Raw genomic sequence first — 19,407 nt, 5'->3', positions numbered from 1 at the left:
CCAATTTTTGAAGTGTTTTCATTACCCCAGCACAGTACTCCTGGTAGATGTAATGTTCTTGGGCTTTGACAGTTCAAATAGCTAGCAGTTAATGTTCGTTATCATCAAATGAAATTCCTTTGATTCAGAATGCCATTAGTTTAGTAGATAATAGATGTCTCTTGCAGTGTGAAGTAATGTAGAAAAGTTTGTGTTATTCAAATCTGGTTGAAAGGAAGAATTTTAAATGTCATCTACTGCTTAAAAATGATTGCTTTTGGAAAGAATAGTAGCATTCAAATCTATAGTCTGAAGAAGACAGTGGCTATTTGTAATCTATATATATTAATATTGTACAAAATCCCAAATATTCTGTGATACATTTGAGTGTGTAATTCCAGATGAACTTTGATTCCTAGACAGATCAGTTTTCTAATGTGAAATTTCTCCCTTTGTTTCTTACTAAAATAGGTTCTAATTAAAAGTAAAATTTCGTATTTTTTAACCTCAAAAATATTATTGCTCCAAGCTGATTCTTTCTACTGCAGCATATTCATACCTACATAGACTTTTATTCTGTTTACAAAACTTACTGAGTAAACATTTGCTGAGTAATTATTAAATTTGAATTGCTATACAAAATGCAGTTCTGTGTACAAGGCCATAAGGTAAAGATAATTGTTATTTTCTGCCACCATGTGAAGTGGAATTCACTCCCTACAGCTTTATTAACATATATTTTGTCCCCATGTTCTCAAAGTGAAAGAAATTAAACAAGCCATTCCAAAAATAAAATTCTGGAAAACGTATTTTGCATGTGATGGACAGAGATGGCAGCAGTACTATAAAGCTATTGTAGTGGTTTTAATTATTCACCAGTTGGAAGGGTTGACTATTAAGGTTGCTGATGGCTATGGCACCTTTATGGTGTATTTGCCTCCAAGCTGCATCTTAGTGCATATAAAGGAGCCACAAATAACTAGCAACATGACTATCAGGATATGAAATGAAAAATTTAATGAAAAAATTAATTTCACAATTGACTCAACAATTTCTACATTTCTAGGCAAACAGAGTTACAGAGCAATGCAATAGGCACAATGCATATATATATTTATGTATAAATACATATATATATTTATATGTATGAAGGTAATCTGTTAGATGATTGCAAAACAAGTCCACTTCTCTACACAATTCAAACATTGAAATATTTTTATTGAAAAATAGTTAACATATAATACTGTTTGTTTTAGATGCATAGTGATTCCAAATTTATGTACATTACAAAATAATCACCACAATAAGTCTAGTTAGCATCTGTTATTATACAAAGTTTTTACAATATTATTGACTATATACCCTTTTACATTATGTTCCCAGGAATTATTTATTTTATAACTGGAAGGCTGTACCTTTTAATTCCCTTCACCTGTTTTGTCCATCACCATACCTCTCTCCCCTTTGACAACCATCAGGTAGTTCTCTGTATCCATGAGTTTGTTTTTTTTTCATTTTTTTGTTTTGTTTTGTTTATATAGATTCCACATATAGGTGAAATCATATGGCATTTTTCTTAATCTCTCTCACTTATTTCACTTAGCATAATACCCTCTAGGTCCATTAATATTTTCACAAATGGTAGGATTTCATTGTTTTTATGGTTGAATAATACATATATACAAATATTATATATATTATAATAATATAAATAATTAAAATGGATTTTATATATAATCCATTTTTTCCATTCAGCCATTGATGGACATTTAGATTATTTCTATATCTTGGCTATTACAAATAATGCTTCAGTGAACATAGAGATAAATGTGTATTTCAAATTAGTGTTTATATTTTCTTAGAATAAATACCTTGAAGTAGAATTGCTGGATTGTATGGCAATTCTATTTTTAATTTTTTGAGGAGCCTCTATACCTTTTTCCATAGTGGCCTCATCAATTTATGCTCCCCACCAACAGTGTGTCAGGGGGTCCTTTTTTTCACATTCTTACCAACAAATGGTTATTTCTTGTCTTTGGTAATAGCCAGTATGACAAATGTGAGGTGATATTTCATTGTAGTTTTGATTTTCATTTCCCTGTTGGTTAGTGATTTTGAGCATCTTTTCATATGCCTATTTACCATCTGTATGCCTTCTTTGGAAAAATGTTAATTCAGATTCTCTGCTTATTTTTAAATCTGATTGTTTGCATCTTTTTGATATTGAGTTATATGTGTTCTTTATATATTTTGGGATGTTAACCCTTTTTCAGATATATCACTTGTGAATATATTCTATTCGGTAAGGATGCCTTTTCATTTTGTTGGTGATTTCCTTCATTGTACAAAAGCATTTTGGTTTGATGTAATCTCATTTGTTTATTTTTGCTTTTGTTGTCCTTGCCTGAGGAGACAGATCCCAAAAAAATATCGCTAAGGCTGATGTCAAAGAGCTTACTGCCTATGCTTTCTTCTGGGAGTTTTATGGTTTCGTGTCTTATATAAGTCTTTAATTCATTTTAGGTTTCTTTTTGTATAGAGTGTAAGAAAGTGGATCAGTCTCATTTCACATGTGGCTGTCCAGTTTTCCCCCAACACTATTTATGGAAGAGACTGTATTTTTTCCTCTTCTTTATTTTTGCCTTTTTGGCCATAGTATAACTGACCATATAAGCATAGGTTTATTTCTGGGCTCTCTAGTTTGTTTCATTGACCTATGTGATCGTTTTTGTGCCAGCACCATACTATTTTATTTACCATAGCTTTGTAGTATAGTTTGAAAACAAGGAGCATGATACCTCCAGCTTTGTTCTTTTCTCAAGATTACTTTGGCTATTTAGGGTCTTATGTGGTTCCATACAAATTTTAGGATTATTTTTTCTAGTTCTATGAAAAATGACATTGCTATTTTGATAGGGATTGCATTAATTATGTAGATTTCCTTGGGTAGTGTGGATATTTTAACAGTATTAATCCATGAGCATGAAATATCTTTCCATTTATGTGTGTCTCATTCAGTTTCTTGTATTAATGTCTTGTGGTTTTTCAATATCTAGTACTCCTTGATAAATTTATTTTTAGGTAGTTTATTTTTTTGATGCAATTTTAGATGGGATTGTTCTTTAATTTCTTTTTCTGCCAATTAGTTGTTAAAGTACAGAAACACAAAAGATTTCTGTATATTGATTTTGTATCTTGCAACTTTATTGAATTCATGTATTTGTTATAATAGTTTTTGAGTGGAGGCTCTAGAGTTTGCTATATACAGTATGTCATTTGTAAATAGTGACTTTTCTAATTTGGATTTTTTTCCCTCCTAACTGCTGTAGTCAGGATTTCCAATACTATGTTGAATAAAAGTGATAACTGTGGGCATTCTTCTCTTGTTTCTGAAGTTAGGAGAAAAGCTTTTAGCTTTTTACTATGTAGTATATTAACTCTGGGTTTGTTATATATGGCCCTTATTATTTTAAGATATGTTCTCTATATACCTACTTTATTAAGAGTTTTTACCATAAATGGATGTTGAATTTTGTCAGATGCTTTTTCTGCACTTATCAAGATGGTCATATGATTTTTGTTCTTTATTTTGTAAATGTAGTTATCATGTGGATTGATTTGTGGATAGTAACCATCCTTGAATCCCTGAATAAGTCCCACTAGATCATGATGTAGGATCATTTTAATGCTGAAACTTTGTTGCAGATTTTTGAATAAATGTTCATCAAAGATATGGGCTTATAATTTTCTTTTATTGTAGTATCTTTGTCTAGTTTTAGTATCAGGGTAATGCCAAAACCTGATAGAATGTAAAAGAAATTTTAAGTATTTAGAAAGCATGTTCGTGCAGATTTATAATAACTTTTAGAATTTTGTATATCTCAACTTAAGAATTATTTTCACTTTCTCCCCAAGGAATCTAATTAATGAAAATATGACATTCATAATTATAATATCTAAATATTTTTGAATTTAAGGAATGTTGACATTTCATGAAATACGTATTTGAGCTGGCTTAGAATAGATGGCATATAGACAGTTTGACAACTGACATAAAAATAACAGATAAAAATCTATCTAGCAAGAAGGAGGAGATTCAATATTCTAAAGTTTAAGATGAATTTGTCATTGAGCAATACAATAGAAATTATACTTTACGGAGTTTTTTTAAAGAAAATATAGGAATTTTTAAGTAAGTCTCTTTACTGAATAATTCAGCTTAAGACTACAAGTGTCAAAAGTTTAATGCCATTTACAACTTAATGAACATGTATCAATGTGGAGCTAAAGTAAAAGGATCTGGTTACTTAATTTTCTAGTCTAGGATGAAGATTTTGCTATGTGAATCAATGTTTTTCAAATATTATTACACATAAGGATCACTTGGAAAGCTTAAATGTGAATGCCTGGATCCTACCCCAAGATATCTAATTTAGTGAAAATTAGAAATCTTCTTTTTTTTTTAAATATTGTATTTATTTATGAAAATTAGAAATCTTCTTAAAACAACTATCCAGTAAAGTTGGCCCTAGGGGGAGTCTTTTAGACTATCCATCCAATATATTGTATTCCAAGATCTAAGATGCCATCAACTATAAGAAGCACCTTTCAGTACTTCTAAGAAAAATAAATGTCAATATACAATATCAATGATTGCAATATGTGCCTTAATTTTAAGGAAATTAAATTGTGTTCATCTTAGAATTGTAATACCATATACTTTATCTCTATGAAGTTTCTGACATCAACTGAATAGGACTTGATTCAATATTAAACTCTCTGATAAATTTCTGATTCTATCAACCAAACTTATTTTATTAATACCTTTTTCTCTGTGCCAAGAGTTTTGGACAGGCATCCATTCATGTTGTCTTCCTCTGCATAAAAACTATCCCCAAACTCAGGATGTTTAAACAATAATGTATTATTATTTTACTGGGTTACAATGACTTGTTTAGGCTCAGCTGGGCAATTCTTACTTGAGATGTGTCATGCAATTACAATTAAATACTAGCTGGAACTGCAGCAAAATAAAGCTCAGCTGAGCTAGGCTTCCAAGATGGCTCATTCACAAGGCTGACAGTTGATCCTGGCTATTGGGTTAAGTAAAACTCAGCTGGGGATTTCAACTGGCTTGCCTTCATTGGACTCTTCATGTGGTTTGGGCTTCAAAGAATGGGTTTAGTTTTCTGAGAGGGAGAATTCCACAAGTAATTGTTCCAACAGTCTCTGTCTAAGGCTGCAGGGCTTTTTTTTTTTTTTTTTTTTTTTTTTTTTTTCTGATTCAGCTTCTGGTTATTAAGATCATAGCATCACCTCCTCTGCATTCCTTTGGTCAAGAGTGAGTCATGGTTCATTTACAGCCAAGGAGGAAGTCACTATATGTGGGAATGGCTCCTAGGAGGTATAGTTCATTGGGGCACCATCTTTGGAGGTAGTTATCCAGAATATTTCATATTATCTAATTTAATCTTTGTTTCAAATTCTAAACGATGCTGTGTTAGTCAAATGGAGCTGGTTCTTTGATAACAGAAATGAATACATTTCAAGAACATCAAGCCCTTCATATGGTCTATTGGCTTAATAACTGACAAATTAGTTCTCTAAAAGGTTGCTTTTCTGTAGTAAAATGTTTAAAGTCAACATTTGCTTTTTCAGCCCATTTGGTCAATGAAACATCTTGACTATAGACAAATCATTATGGGTTCCCTATAATTATTCCACCCTTACACCATACACTCTTATTCCTTTCTTATTGCACTTTCCCCTTCCAATTTTCCCATATAACTAGAATATCAAAGGTTGTTTTAAAATTAAATTAGCATACTTGATTGGGAAGCCATAAAAAATATCTAAACAACATATCAACAAATTATTGCTGAGCTGGTATATGCCAATAGTGTGCTAAGTACTTTATGTTTCCTATCTAATTAAATTTCCACAAAAAAACCAGTGAGGCAGATATTATTATCCCCATTTTTGTGAGGAAGTTGAGGTCAAGAGAGGTAAAGAACTCTCCCAAAACTAAAAATGTGTTAGGGAATTATATCAGATAGTGTCTACATGGAAATTTATGTGCATCTGTCTCAAAATGGATATTTGAGTTTTGGCTAATTTGATGCTGAAGTACTTTTTCTCCCAGTAATTATTCAATTTTTCCAGTTGTTTCCTAAGGCAGTTCTTGATTTATGATAACAAATTGTTATCAGATTAGAGTAGGAGACTTGTCTTCCCATCACTGTTGTGGCCCAAAAAATGTATGCATCCCCTCTTAATGTTATGTCAGTTTGTCCCAATAATCTTAAAAGAGAATGTAGAGTTTAGCACTGTTGTTTGCAGCTAAACCAGATTTTGATATGCTAAGATTCTATTCTTATCCACTCTGACACTGTAATATTGCAATCTTAGAAGGAATATAATGTGTAAATATCATGTGCTATATGGTGAAATCTAAGAGTTTATCCCAAAGATAATATAATCTAGAAAATCAGAAACCAATCAGTAAATCAGTGCCACAAGTTCTTATACTATGTTTTTTCTGGATTTCCCCCTATGTTTTCTTGCTTCTTATGGCAGTTTTTGCAGTCTTATAGAAGTAAGAAAAGTGACACTATGTTTGGGAATATTTTTTGGAGAATTGGGCGTGTGAGTTTAGGGTATTAAAGAATTAGTTTTTTCAAGCAGTTTGCTTGTGATGAATTCAGTTCCTCTCTGGACAATGTCAGTTTGCCCCCCAACTAAGCTGAACTTCTTTACACATCGGTCAATACAGGTCAATCAGGTGATCAATCATGATACTCTTTCTCTTTGTGGTAGCCCATAAGTCTTTATTGTTCCCAGTATTGCTTTAGATCATAGGGAAGAAATATTCAGTGTCTATCTAAAAAGTAATTGCCTGACATTTGCTATGATTTAGAATTAGGAGATGTTTACCTTCATGTCTTCATTCAGCAAATACTCTACACACAGCCACCATGTGTAAACAATGATCACATATGCCATCAAAACTCTAACTGTCTAGGGGAAATACAGTCAAGTAAGCAATCAAATGATGGGTAAGTTAGTACCATATGATATAAAAAGTAGGAAGCATCAGGGAAATAAAAAGCAGGGAAGTCCCCCAATATTTGAGATCTAGCGAAGCCTTCCCCGAGGAAGTTACTCTAAAGCACAAACCTTCAAAAAAATTAAGAATTTATCCAGATAAAAAGGGGTTAGGCAGAGGAACCAGTTTATGCAAAGATACACCAGTAGGTGAGGGAAAGTATGGAGGACCTGAAAAACAGAGAGATGATCAGCTTGGCTATAACATGCAAAGTGTGGAAGATGAAGGTAGAAGTCAGTTTAACAATGTTAGCAAGGGCCACATCATGTGTCTAGGCTAAGTATTATGAAGTTTATTGTGAAGGCAAGGAGTGCCAATAAAACTCTTTAAATGAGGGAAGAACAAAAGGATCTTTGCTTTGAATAAATAAATAAATTGCTCAAAAATGGAGAGAAGAATGGTAGATGGGAAGGAAGATAATGATTGAGGCAAAGTAGCCTTGAAAAATGCTTTTGGAGCATTTAACAGATGACCCAAGTAAGTGCTTAAGGAGAGGAGTTAATTCCCTCATTTGGTAATTCAACAGAAATTTATCATGCATCTACTCCAATGTCAAATTCTTTAAACCTTTAGGAGATATATAAGTAGAAGCCAGATGACATCTTTGCCATAAAGGAGTTTATGTACATAAAAGAATATATGTCAGATATTTTATGCTATAAGAAAAATAAACATGATAAAGAGAGAATGAGGAGACAAAGGTGTTCCTATGTTATATAGGGTGGTAGGGTACATATCTCACCCATCTCTTGTCTGCTTGCATCTTGCCTGAAGAAAAAAAAAATTATAATGCTTGTTTACCCATTCATTCAATATTTATATAGTGCCTCTGTGTATTAGGTGCTCTGTGAGACTCTGTGGCAGTGTCATGGCGGGCTCTGTGGCAGTGTCATGGCAGGAGTAGATGTGGGAAAGAATAATCAAGCAGTACTTTGTAGACCATGTTAAGGTTTAAAGGTTAGCATGTTTTTCCTATGGACAATGGAAGCCATTGTAATGTTTTAATTAAGAATTCCATGTGATCAGATTTGTATTTTTAAAAAGAGCATTCTGGCTTCTGGGGAAAGAATGAATTGATTTACAGACCCATAATGCGTTCTCTTCAACTGAGGGGAAAAGGAGAGATTTTTTCCTTGCTTAGCTATTAGTAGTGATGGACAAATTTTTTTCCACTCAAGGACAAATAATGTTTTACTATAAATGAAGGGTCTTTTTCTCTCAAGTAGAAAAAAAAATTACTTGAGCTAAAATAAAATCTTATGTTTAAAAAAATTGTCAGCACCCAATCTTTTGAATTCTTGACATTTTTTTCAGACTCATAAAAAATTTCTTACAAATACACTTTTTTCCTTTTGAGTGATGAACTTACATTTTTATGAAGCCTTAGATGTTAATGTGTGAACCATGTCAACTTACCAAAGAAATTCTGATGTGACTTTTTGTCTCTAAGAGAGAGAAAAATTGTCTTTAGCTATGATACTTGATTGGCAGAAAACATTCATATTATTATGAAAACACAGAAGACACACTTTTGTTTCTGCTGCTAAACACCTTATTAACATTTTATACAAGTGGAATGTTAAAATATTTGTTTGTATAACATTATATAAGGAGTGTCTTAATACAGCTTTGGCCATATTAAAAATGCCTTATGTGCCATGTTGCTCAGATGGCATGTTTACGAATAAGTTTTTAAAGCTCCATATGTACAAATATGAAATATGAAATCTTCCTCCAAATACTAAGAATACAGCTCTTTCTACATTTGCTGGTTTATAGTGCTAACATTTATCTGCATCTCCATATTCCAAGATTTGCAAATGAGATAATTCTGTTGCAGTATGCCGCCAAATATGAACAGCTGGCTCTCTTTGGCGAGCAGAATATCATCTGAACATTTAATACAGCCCTTCCTCTAGGATGCCTTTTATCATCAGAATTTAGGAAGGGACAATTGCTTAGCATGTTTCAAATGTACTCTTCTCTGAAGTCTTACAGCCTATGGATTCTCTTGATAACTAGAACAATAAGAGACCAGCAAGGACAAGATACTAATATTAAGCATTGGGAATAAAATCTTGTGAACCTATAAGAGGGACATTAAGGGAAATGAAATTTTAAATAGGAAGTTTTATATAGTGATACTATCTTAAATTATTCCTAAATGGAATGAAATTCAGTCAGTAGGGTTTTGAGAAACCACAGTGTATCCAAAAACATAGTAGGGGTAAGAAAAATGTTACCATCAACATGATATAAAATACAAATAAAATAACCAAATATTTCCCTCTGAATCTGAACAATCCATACATAGAACATATCATTGTCATTCTTCCATAAGTGATAATGACATTCATTGACTTATATGTATAAAGTTACAAATGACCATATAACAAATAAGAAATCAGGACTAATTTAGGAAGGAAATCATGTGAACAAATGTAAGAAGTGAGTAAGAACAAATGTAAGAGGTGACTGTTGATTACCTCTCATCATACCCACTGGGTGGTATATAATACTTGACTTCAGACTTTGCTTGCTTGTCTTTTTGTTCTTCTGAGGTCTAGATCAGTGCTAACCAGTAGAACTTTCTGTAATGATAGAAATGGTCTATATTTTTGTTACCCCATATGGTGGTCACTGGCCATTTGTGGCTACTAAGCATATGAAATGTTGCTAGTACAAGTGAGGAAATACATTCACATTTTTATTTAATGAAAACAAATTTAAATAGAACCAAGTGGCTACTGACTATCATATTAGACATGCATGTCTAGACTATGAGAAAGATCTTTCTCTCTTTAACTATAAGGCATAGACAATAATTCAGATCTGGTCCTACCACCACTCTAGCCCACACTTCATAGAAAGACTGAAAGTTGTACAAAGCAATAGTTCCAGACTCCACTGTATATTATCTCAGGATGGGTGACAAACTGTGTTGAGTGACTCCAGAGAACTAAAAGCTCCTTTGGAAGTATTGGTAATCTAGATGAGGAGAATCTATTAGCTACCCAAATGAGCAATAATCATTATCTTAAATGAAATTCAAGTGTTTTACAGGGAAAATACGGTGAGAGGAAAGAAACCTGCTGTTGCTATTATAGGGTATTATTTTATGATGTTTCAAATGTTAATTTTTCTTTCTTTTTTTTAGAAATTTTATTTATTTATTTTTCAGAGAGAGAGAGGGAGAGAGAGAGAGAGAGAAAGCATGAGAAGGGAGAGTACAGGAAGAGATGGCTGAGCAGTCAGAAGGAGAAGAAGGCTCCCACTGAGGAGGGGCCCTGACACGAGACTCTATCCCAGGACCCCAGGATCATGACCTGAGTTGAATGAAGGCAGACGCTTAACCAGCTGAGCCACACAGATGCCCCTCAAAATGTTTATTTTCTATTAACAAATATGAATTATTTATCTTACTGCCGAGATATTAATAATTTTCAGTCTTCTACATTTATTTTAACACTAAAGAGTAAGCGTTAATGGCAAAGTAGTTTTTATTTATTAAGTTAATTACTCTTTGCATTTCAAAACAACTTAAATGAAAATCACCTATCTCAAATATGCATGTTAAGCAAACAAAACAAATCAAGAAACAGCAAAAACAACAACAACAAAATCTGTACAAGGGAGATAAAATTATTTTATGAATCATAATTGTTAACGTGTATTTGAGATATCTATCAATAACAGAACTAACAAGCTAAAATTAATATTTATTGTGCATGTACTATATGCCTGACATTATAAGTGCTTCTTATGAATCATATCCTTTAACAAATCTACAAAATGAGTGTTAGCATATTTCCCAGTAAGTATATCATTTTTTCCATCATCTTGCTGGGACCTAGATATATTAATCAATGCTCCTAACCCTATAGAGCCAGTAAGTAAAGTGGACAGAATCTGGACCTATGTTTGCACAAATCAATTTTAAACCAGTTAATTGAAAATGTCAGAAGATCTAAAATGAAATTATTTCATCTGGTGTCATAGATTCTTGGAATAAAATTTTTCTGTAATTAAAGAATTACTTTTCCCAAGAAAGCATTGACAACAGAAAGCCTAAATTCTAATACATATACATTTATACATATTAGAGATCTTTATGTTAAGATATAAAAGATACTATGTTTATGTGTATAATTCAAGCATAACACACCAAATCAGTGACAGTGAAATCAATTATATTGCTGCAGTAATGATACTAGAAAATCTGAAGGGAACAAGAGAGCGTTTTGGGTTGCTGCTGTAATTTAAGGTTCTGATTTGCCTTAGAATGCTGGAGGGCACTGTGTGTCCACTTGCCAACTTGGCCAGGTGCATGACTACATCTCTGAAATCAATGCAGAACTACTTCCAGAGGAATTGAAAAAATGCTTCCTCTATTCCTTTTGACAAGAAGTCATTACCAGTAGCCTTTGGGGGAGAACTGCAGAAGCTTCATGAAAACTACAAGGCCATTATTTACTTTTGATACTCCAAGCCTAGTCTAAAGGAACAGATAATAAGACCTTTTGCTCATAGTAAGCTCATTGTAACTCTCAGTAATTTTAAAAACATGGAATTGAGCTCAGAACATGGGTTTTATTGTAGACTTTCTTGTTTTTCATCCACATGGGGTCTTTAATTCTGTTGGTAACACTGGCCTTAGTATAATATACATACAATACTATCACTATAATGTCTTCTTTTATGCTTTAATATTATTCTAGGGAGGGTTTACTGCTGGTTTTTTCATAATCAGAAGATAACATAAGAAGGAGTTTGGTGTTATATATTTGAAACAGGATTAAGGAAAAGAATGTAGATTCAACTCCTTTTCCTACTTGTAAATATTTATACAACACATTTTTTTTTTCTTTCTGATAAAGAGAGGCAAATGACACTGTGTTATTGGTATATTGAAAATTGCTCCAGAGTTTGATTTAGTTTCCAGGGGTTCTGGTTTCAGTCCTCAGTTTGCTCTGCTACCTGTTAGCAGAATCATTTTGGGTAAATTACTTAATCTCTATGAGTATGTTCGCTTTTTTGTAAATAGAGATACTAAACTCTCCTTGTAGTAAAGATCACATAAAACATTGAAAGTGAAGTACAAAAACAGAAAGAGTGCTATTTTATGATTTAATGATATGGGAGTAGTGTTTAAATTTAAGAAAGAAATACTTACATTTAATGTTTTTGTTTTAAAATCTTATTTTTGTAGTCTTTCTGACCAGTGAACATGTGAACATGCCTATATGTCTAACTTCTTCAATTCTGAAAACATTTACTGCAGATATTCAGAGAGGGATGAGTTTTTTAATATCATGTGGATTTATTCAACAGTTGAATGAATGCAAAATTGAATTTTGTGAAAAATTCAACCTAAAATCTGTTCACACACCCAGATTATTATACATAAGTATAATGATTTTTTTTTTAAAGATTTTATTTATTTATTTGACAGATCACAAGCAGGCAGAGAGGCAGGCAGAGAGAGAGGAGGAAGCAGGCTCCCCTAGAGAGCAGAGAGCCCGATGCGGGGCTCGATCCCAGGACTCTGAGATCATGACCCGAGCCGAAGGCAGTGGCTTAACCCACTGAGCCACCCAGGCGCCCCAAGTATAATGATTTTATCCATGATCTTTATCTAAAGGTTTAACAAGGGAGAATTTTACTAACATCAGTAGTGTTGCATCAATATTTATTTAATTTCTCCTTATTGGTTTGTATACCTTTAGATTCAGGATATAATTAGATCAGTGTCACATACAAGATGTTCAGAGTACCTTTAGCATTACAGGTGGAAATATGGATGTTCTCAAAAGGCTATAAAGGAGCTGGAGAAACTTCCATCTTCTTCTGTGTACCAACACCAATAACATATCTGAAAGTAGCTCAATATAATAGTATGGGACATTATAGAAAATGTAGGTGGTAGATGTGTGATAGTAAGTTCCACCCCTACCTCTTTCCTCCAAGAATTTAGAAATAGGAAAACTCAGATTGGATAAAAGCAGAGGGAGATAAGATGGTTCTCATATTAGAGATAGTCTTGACTGAATGGGCTAATCAAGGAGGAAAAAAAATGCCCAAATAAATTCCAGACAGGAAAGAGAGGGAAAGAGAGAGAGAGAAAGAGATAGAGAGGGAGAGAGGAGAGTGAGGGGGAACTCTAAGTTGTTAATGAGTCATTCTATCCATTTGTAGAGTTAGAAGTACTAGGTCCCAAAGTATTTAGCAATCTGTTATATAACTAACTCTTATTTTGATTTTTTTTTTTCCCCAAGATGCACAGCCATGAGAAGACACTGACTGAAAACTCTATATACTGATCTAACTGTTGAGGATGTCAGCTGGGTCCTAGCTTATTCCCTCTGTCATTTTCAGAAGCCATTCTTAGCTTTTCAGTACTGGAGAGACCTAGATTAAGCAATATTTGAGATCAACATCTGGATATGGTGAAATTACCAAATTAATGTCATTATGTGAAGTCTTGTGGTGAGTAATCAGTCATTTGATCTTCTTAGGACTACCTTAACTTGTTCATATGTTTTTGAAAAACATCCACATGAGTCCTATGATAGTTCATACAAATCCAATGTGTGTGTGTGTGTGTGTGTGTGTGTGTGTGTGTGTGTGTGTGACAAGTGACGGCTCAGATTGCTAAGATTCTCCTCTCATTCACACTTGTGCCACATTTCTTAAGGGCAAGTTCCAACATTTACTTTGCTCTCTCCATTCTCAATGGCCTAAATTTGGCTCTCTCCCTTTCCATGATATGGGTATGTTCTTCTTACCCTTCCAATGCCTTTAGTCAACCAGAAAGTTTTTATTTGATGAACATTACTTCAAAGCTATTTTATCATTTGTGTTCAAGGACATTAGTATTGATGATCTGATTTAACCTGAATATTCATTACAGCACAGGGTGAGGGGTGGGAGCAGTGTAGCAGAGGAGGACATTACTAAAATATTCAAAACATTTGTGCACTTTTTATAGATGGACAGAGCATTCATTACAGACTATTAGTTGAGTTTTTGGTTTGATAAATTTTTTTCTATCACTTTTGGTCAGTTTCTCAAGTCATACATTTTCAGTTATTTACATTTTGATCAGTTATTCACTGGATTTTGTGTTACTGACATCTAGGTGACAGAATCTAAAGAAAGATTAAAGTCTTGAAATCCAAGTGAAACTGTTTTTGTTTGGAATTTGCTTTGTATCTGTGTTTCTGATGTGATCTGATTCTATGTCATAAATTCAACTATTTCTTTTATATTTATAAAGCCTAAATCTATATATTTTAATGTATGAAACTTGGATACAACTTTATATCATGTACATAACTCCTAAGTTGTAATTTTAATTTTCAGGTATAGCTCTCTTTATAGATTTTTCACTTCATAAAGACAGAAATCTCATCTTATTCATCATTGTATCCTCTACACTCAGCGTACTACCTAGAAAATAAATCACACTCACTGCACTAAATTGATAGTTATTTCTACTACAGTTCCTTTTTTGTTCTAATCAAACCGATTAATCTAGATCCACCCTTTCATTTAAAAATTGATATTCTCCCCCATATTTTCTTAATTCAATGAATAAAGGACATCTTTACCACTAAGAAACTCCCAGTTGGCTGGTCAGGACAGATATGTAAACAAGTTTTGGATGGGGAATTGGTGAAGATACCATGATAGAATTTGAATAAGGTACAGTGGGTAAACTTCCTCTTGAGGGGGAAGGCAGCTATCAATAAGAAAACCTCTCGGGGCGCCTGGGTGGCTCAGTGGGTTAAGCCACTGCCTTCGACTCAGGTCATGATCTCAGGGTCCTGGGATCGAGCCCCGCATCGGGCTCTCTGCTCAGCAGGTAGCCTGCTTCCTCCTCTCTCTCTGCCTGCCTCTCTGCCTACTTGTGATCTCTCTCTGTCAAATAAATAAATAAAATCTTTAAAAAAAAAAAAAAGAAAAAAAAAAAAGAAAACCTCTCAACAGGAGTTGATACTGGACTTGAATTTGAAAGCTTACATGTTTGCCTGTTGAGCAAGGTAGTGGTCATGGTGAGAACAGTAAGCATATCATTTAGAGCATAGGTTGTTACTAAGGATGTGGTGAATGAAAATAATGATCCTCCATGCATAACAAACAGCACAAGGAAAACAGCTTGATGCTTCCAAGAACTCTAATTACACTTGGACTGTTGCAAAGTGCATGGAGTCAGGCTCAGAAGAGATGAAGTACTGAGAAAGAGGCATAGAGCAGATCACAAAATGCCTTGAATTTTATAGAAAACAAAATTCATTTTGTCATTTCATTTGAAAATCCTCCATGTGATCATTTTTTTAAGATTTTAAATTATTCATTTGGGAGAGAGAAAGAGGGAGGACTAGCACAAGCAGGGGGAGGGGCAGAAGGAGAGGGAGAAGCAGGATCCCTTCTGAGCAGAAATCCTGATGCCATGGGGGCTCAATCCCAGGACCCTGGGATCATGACCTGAGCCACAGGCAGTTGCTGAACAGGCTGAGTCAACCTGGGGCTTCCTCCATGTCCTTTAATCTTTAATCTTTCCTTTTGTATCTTCTAGCGATTTAATGAAGCCTGTTTTATTTTTTTTTTAATATTTATTTATTTATTTATTTATTTGACAGAGAGAGATCACAAGTAGGCAGAGAGGCAGGCAGAGAGAGAGGGGGAAGCAGGCTACCTGCCAAGCAGAAAGCCTGATGCGGGGCTCGATCCCAGGACCCTGAGATGATGACTTGAGATGAAGGTAGAGGCTTAACCCACTGAGACACCCAGGCACCCCATGAATCCTGTTTTAACATCCTTTGTAATATTTCTTTTCTCCATCTTACTTTTTTTGGTCACTATTACTACTACCCTGGCCACTCACTGATTCTTTCCTTCAACCACTATTTTTTTAGTGCTTTTTATGTGACAAATGCTATTCTTGGTTATAGGAAAACAGTGGTGAGCAAGGTGAACAAAATGGTTGCCACCATCAAGCTTGTAAAATAATTAATGCACAACTTACCAGTTAAATTTACTTTACTTAAAAAAAAAAGATTTATTTACCCATTTGAGAGAGAGAGAGAGCTTAGAGAGAAGCCCATGTGGGACTCTATCCCATGATCTGAGATCACAACCCAAGCTAAAACCACGAACTGAAAGCTTAACTGACTGAGCCATCCAGGTATCCCTATTCAGTTTACTTTAAAATGTCAAGAAATGATAAGACCTGTGAATAAAAGTAAAGTGTAATAAGGGGATACTGAGTTATGAGGGATACCACACTAGATAGGATGACCAGACAGGCTTTGCTGAGGAGATGACATTTTAGTTGAGATATGGATGAATTTATGAACCAGCCATGAGTAGAAAGAAGTTTCAGAAAAAGGGAAAGACTCTCTAATGGGGATGAGCATGGCTTATTTAAGGATGAAACTGAGCATCTCCCATAATTTAAAGTTAAATTAATTCCTGTTTGGTAATAATCATGGTGGTTCTGTTTCCTTGTTCAAACCCTGACAGAAAAAGTTATGTTACTACAGCAGAGTAAGTAAGGAAGAGAGCAGTCTGTGTTCTTGTTTGTCACCCTCACACTGAAATGAAAATCCCACACTTTTCACAAGTTATTCTCTAACTCTTATTTAGAATATACACTCAGCATTTTAAGAAATGTGAAAGTAAAAGTTAGGATAAAATACAAATATCATTTTTAGCCCTACCATTTACAGAATTTAATTAATCAACATATCTTAGAGAATAGGCCATGATATTGTTCTGAATGAAAAACATCTTTTTTTCTTTTTTTTTAGAGATGAGCTCCTTTTTTTTTTTTTAAAGATTTTTATTTATTATTTATTTATTTGACAGACAGAGATCACAAGGAGGCAGAGAGTCAGGCAGAGAGAGAGAGGGGGAAGCAGGTTCCCTGCCGAGCAGAGAGCCCAATGCAGGGCTTGATCCCAGGACCCTGAGATCATTACCTGAGCTGAAGGCAGAGGCTTAATCCTCTGAGCCACCCCAGCACGCCTGTAAAAGCATTTTTTTAGCTTGAACGTATCTGAAATATAGTTGGCCATTGTTAACATTATAATGTGCAATATGGAAGGGATTAAATTTCTTGAGGCATCTCTAGAAGTGAAATATTTTTATCTACATTGAAGTAAAGCTTCATTTATTATTAGGAGAATTAAATAAAACTTTATAAAAAACATCTTAATCCTTAAAGGGGTATCTCTCTGCTATCTTTAGAACTGGTCTTTGATTAATTTAAGAAAGATGCAATATTTCATCCATGCATTATTTTTCCACTTTGCAATAGTAATCATATTTCTATGAACACAGCTATATATTTGGACTGGCAGCTGTAAATATTTTTAAAGTTCATTTTTGAGAATGGCATTTGTCATGGATAGAACTAGTTTCTTCTTAAGATTCAGCAACCCGTCTCTTAAATGATACAGTATCTTTTAAGAGCTTTACCTTATCAAACATTGTTAAAATGTAAATAAAATAAATAAAATGGAATTTGGATCCATGGGGTGTCTCTAATAGCTTTTCCTCCTTGACATGGAGCTAATATGAACTGCATCTAAACAGTTGATTTTTATAAGTCTGCAGAAACTGACAGTTATTTTCCAGTACTACTCACCACTGTTCTATCTCATTTGAATTCCAGAATCAATGGGCAATACCAATACCTATGGATTACATGTTAAAAAGGGATTTATGAATTATGGATGAACTGGGACAGATATTGGTATTTAAAGGCATCATATTTCATGTTGACTATTAATAAGAATGAAAGACCAGAGGAACATAGTTACCAAAAAATAAATAAGATTTCGAAACAGAGTAGTTTCTTTAAGCCATGGGATATAAGAATAAATGTTAAAGATATTATAGTAAATTCACTTAATGACAATTTTTATAACAATAAAGACTAGAGATGAGAACTTACCATCAAAGTTTTTTTTATTATTATTCGATTAGGACAAATCTAATTTGGGCATTAAATTAAAGGTAGTTAAAAAATCATTCTATATTGTGACAGTGTCTATTATCTCATTGTTTGGCTTTATAAGATTGTTAAAAGGAAGGGTATATGTCCATATAATGTAATAAAGTATAATTTAAAATTTTAATTTTAAGGGTTTAAACCACTCAAGAAAATAAGAAAATATTTTTATTCAATATTTGTGAGAGGACATCATAAATTATTACTTTTACTATCTATGTTAGTTAAATTGGTACACAGTGAAAATGGCTGGGCCTCTTCCTCTTGGGATTAGGGTCTTACTTCCCAAATTTGTATAAACTATAAAAGGAATTTATTCATTCTCATAATCTGCAAGGAATTTGACCAAGCTTACCAACCCACTAGAAACTAATCAACTAAAATATTAACATCTAGTCATGGATTACTGTGTAATGAAAAATAAGAGAATGCCAAGAAGACTAGAATGTGTGTACTGACTGAAAAGCATGTTATATTCCCAGTAGGAATGTCATTTATTATTTATTCATCAAATGTGTATTGATGTCTGATTTATACCAGACATTTTCCTAGAGACTGGATGAAAAGTCAAGTGGGGCATAGTCTCTACCATCAAGGAGCTTATTGACTGGTTTGAAAGACAGCCAAGTAAAAACAATTTTAGTACAGTAAAGAGAAAATTCTAAATACAAATAGGGATCTGGAGGAGTTTGTCTGAGGGGGCCAAACAAGGTGAAATAGAAAATAAGTAGAAGTTTGCTAGTGGAAGAAAATAATTAGGCCATCCTAAACTCTGGTTTCTGGACCTAGGGATGACATGGTACTAAATCAAGATAAGAGTTCCACACAATGAAGGCAGGTATGGTTGCTTTCCCCCCTCTCTCTAACCATAAACTTCTCTCTACATTGGATTTTATCGATCATTCCTCAACTGGAGTTCTAGTTTATACCTTACATTTCATTATTCACTCATCCAGCAAATTCTTTGATCATCTACTGTGTGCCAGGCATCATAGCAGACATGGAACACTGTGTAATACACAAAACAAAATCACTCATCATTATAGAGCTTAAAATATATTTTTAAAAATTATTTTGGGGCACCTGGGTGGTTCAGTCAGTTAAGTGCCTTCAGCTCAGGTCATTATCTTGGGGTCCTGGGATAGATCCCCTTGTCAGGCTCCCTGCTCAGCGGGGAGTCTGCTTTCCCCACTCCTTCTCTCCTCTCCCAGCTTGTGCTCTCTCTCTCTCTGAAATAAATAAATGAAATATTTAAAAATACTCTCTTTTGACCTATGCACTCCATTAATTGCCTTCTGTATCAAAG

This window comes from Enhydra lutris, unplaced genomic scaffold (assembly GCF_002288905.1).
Source record: "Enhydra lutris kenyoni isolate GAN:26980312 unplaced genomic scaffold, ASM228890v2 scaffoldscaffold3, whole genome shotgun sequence".
In the NCBI taxonomy this organism is placed as follows: Eukaryota; Metazoa; Chordata; class Mammalia; order Carnivora; family Mustelidae; genus Enhydra; species Enhydra lutris.
The sequence above is the reverse complement of the archived record's forward strand: the minus strand, read 5'-3'. Positions refer to the sequence as shown.